Below are 3317 nucleotides of genomic sequence, written 5' to 3'. Positions count from 1 at the left end.
GCCAGCACTCACTGAACTTGTATGACCCTTCTCTCCTCTGAGCCCTTCTTTTGGCTCCCTTCTCCTCAGCCTCCCCCAAATTTGCTCTAGCAAGTTGACAGATTGGCCAACTTTTTGCAGATTCCTGCCTTTTTGTGTATTGCTCCCTCTTCCAGAAATGCTTTTTTGACCTTGTCCACCATTTTTCAACCTTATGGTTCTTCTTGCCCTGAAGACACCACCAGGAAGCCCTCTGTGGTATTCCCTACTGCTATCCTCCCTGCCAGGCCTGGCTCATGCCCCCTTCTTAGAGCCTCCCCAAGCACTCTGATGGCATTGGTTTTTGTTATGGTCTCCCCAGCCGGACAGGGGTCTCCTTCCCCTCTGGGTACCCAGCAGCAGGGCAGCCCCCTCAGAGTAACCCACACAGAGACCCAAGTCCCTGATTCCTGGAGAAGAGACGAAGGTGATTTGGGGCTGAGCAAGGCTCCCCGGAAGCCCCCTCCTTCCTGCCCCTGCTTTATTTTGGTTCTAGAATCATTCCAGTCAGCAGATTCGGTCCCCACCACGCCCGTCCGGGGTACACAGTCCACATTTCATGCAGTTACAGGGAGGGAAAGAGGGGGAAGAGAAGGTGGGTGTAAAAGGACTGCGTGCGGCATAGCCACTGGGGCGGACTCTGGGTCTCCCTGGCTGCGGAGGCTCACCAGCTATGCCCCTGGACCCCGCGCCGGGCCATGCAGACCTCCCGGTGCCGGCCTCAGGGCTGGGCCACAGCCGCATTGGGTGGGGAGAGCCACAGCTCTGCCTCCAGTCCCATGACCGCCCTGGGCTCTCCCAGCAGTGCTCCGGGTGACCGGTTGGGCCTGGGTCTTGATAGCTCACCAGGGTCAGAGGCTGCCAGGCTGAGAGCCAGGCCCTGACCTGTGGGGGGCCCCAGGGTGCAGATGCTGCTGCAGACCACCCTCCCCACCCCATCCCTCTAAACCGGCTGGGGCACCCACCCCTCAGCTGCCTGCTTCCCTGGGGCTGCCTTTGGTGGATGGGGGCTGCCTCAGCAGGTGACAGCTGGCAAGTGCCCACGCTCTTCCTCCAGCTGCGGGTGGGGGGGGAGGGGTAGCCAAAGCCCTGTGCAGGCGAAACAGCCCAGCCCCTTTGCTCCTGGGCAGGACCCCTCTGGGGTGCCAATCACACAACAGAGCTCACAGACCCCCTGCTGTCCGTACTCCGCCCCGCTGCCCACCGGCTCCCCACAGGCTGGAGCATCTCTCTTCCCAGCAGGGCCTGGCCTGGAGGTATGGAGCCAGTGCCTAACACAGTTGGGACTGAACACAAGGACCTGGCTCTGGGCTTCTCCGGACCTCTGGGCCTTGCACAGGTTATGGATCAAGGGAGCAGATTGCATAGAGCGTCATTCCAGAGCCAGCCTCCAGCTGCACGCCTCTGCTTGGCCTGCTCTCCTGGTCACTTCCCCTGCCCAGAGAAGGGCCCTTGTGTCCACTGCAGTAGGCTGAGGACAGTTTGTGACGGGGCAGTTCATGGCCCTGCCTTGCTTAGGCCGGCTGCCCGCCTGGGACACACTCAGTTCTTCTCCTGCTACTCAGGGCATGGCTCCGCTCTTGTCCTCGCAGCTCCCAGAGCTCTGCCACGTCCCCATTCAGCACTGAGCAGATCCCCAGGGCAGGGGGGTCTTGTCTTCCGGACATCCTAAGGGCCGTGTCCTCTTCATGTCATGTCTGCTGGTGTCTAGCACAGCGTCTGGCCCCCAAGACTCACGCGTTTCCCGTACATGACCCAGCTTAGCACTGGCTTCCCAGCACGGGTGGGGCGTGGAGAGCCCTGAGAGACCAAGCCCCAAAGCCCCAGGCCAAGGGACAGGCCGGTTAGGGGGATCTCAAAATGGGAGCACGATGGGCCAGTGCCGGGCTGCCTTTCCTGGGTCGTGGCCCAGCCCCAGCTGGCCCTCTGTGGGAGAAAACCCTGGGTCCCTAGACACCCGGCCAGTCCCACTCCTCCACTGCAGTCTGGACAGAAGGACCAAGATGGCTCATGGGGGCTCCGGTGGGGGACCCCAGCATTCATGGCTCCCGCTGGACTAGGGAGGGGCATCGGAGCCGAGCTTGGGCCAGGCCCCGGGCAGCTCTGTGCCCACCCTGGCCCGTTTTGCCGGCTGCTAGTTTCGCCGAACGGGGTGCCACATAGACACGGGCCTGCGCAGCGTGGCCAGCATCTGGTTCCAGTGTGTGGTGCCCATGCCGCTGGCGGACGGCCCAATGATGACATGGCCCACGTTGTCCCCTCGGCCGTCGCTGCTACTCTCAGCCACCGTCACACGGAGAGACAGGTCCTGGGGAGGAAGTGACATGGGTGCTGGGGACCGGGTGCCAGGCCCCAGCAGGGGGCCAGGTGTGGCTCCCTGAATCCTTACCCTAATCTGCTTGCCTCTAGGCTTCTGTTGCTGCCTCCCTACATAGTGGTAGCGCTGGATTGCCAGGTTCAAATGCTGGCCTCACCACCTGCCTTGCCATGTGACCTTGGGCAGTGACTTGGGCTCTTCCTACCTTAGTTCCCCATCTGTAAAATGGTAATAATATTAGTTCCTACCTGTTCCGGGAACAAAATGGGTTAAAATGTGTCAAGTGCTTAGAACAGTGCCTGCACATGGAGCATTTTAGATGTCTCATTATTCCTAACATAATCACATGTTGGACTCATAGCTGAGGAAGGAAAAGAATGTACTTGAGATCAAAGTGGTTGAGCTTGAAACGAAAACTGAGCCTGACCTCCCTCCTCCTATTCCTCCTCCTCCTCCTGCCCCTCCTCCCCCGCCTCCCCCCGCCCCAGGTCCTAAGAGGTTTCCCAGCCCTTGGAGGCTGTGGAGTAGTGACACTGCGGCCACCTGGGGGAAGAAGGGGACAGGCGGACAGTTGGTCCCATGACGGCGGCAGGACAAGGCAACACCCAGCGCCAACCAGAGATGCCGGGATGTCTGCCTGGATTGGGAACTCTCGGAGTGAGGCAGAGTTCTGCGCTTTCAAGTTCAGATGGGTGTCGGAGTAGGTGGGTTCTGTGCAGCATGTGGTTTTGGGCTCAAGGCACAAAAGGATGTTCTCACGGTCAGGAATGCCCAAGGATGGAAGGAGGTAGTGAGGGGAGGTGGTAAGCTCCCCATCCTCAGAGGCATGCCAGCAGGGCCACTGGTGTGGCACAGGCCCCATCCTCTGTAGCCCCCCAGGCTTAGTCTGTGGTATTTGTGCCGGGGAGGGGCTCTCCCTGGAGCACGTGACCTTCTGAAAGCCATGGAAGCGCGGGGCGGGGGGGGGGGGGGGGGGGGGGGG

Source organism: Ursus maritimus, unplaced genomic scaffold (genome assembly GCF_017311325.1).
Source record: "Ursus maritimus isolate PB19 unplaced genomic scaffold, ASM1731132v1 scaffold_23, whole genome shotgun sequence".
Taxonomy (NCBI): Eukaryota; Metazoa; Chordata; class Mammalia; order Carnivora; family Ursidae; genus Ursus; species Ursus maritimus.
Note: the sequence above shows the minus strand (reverse complement) of the source record.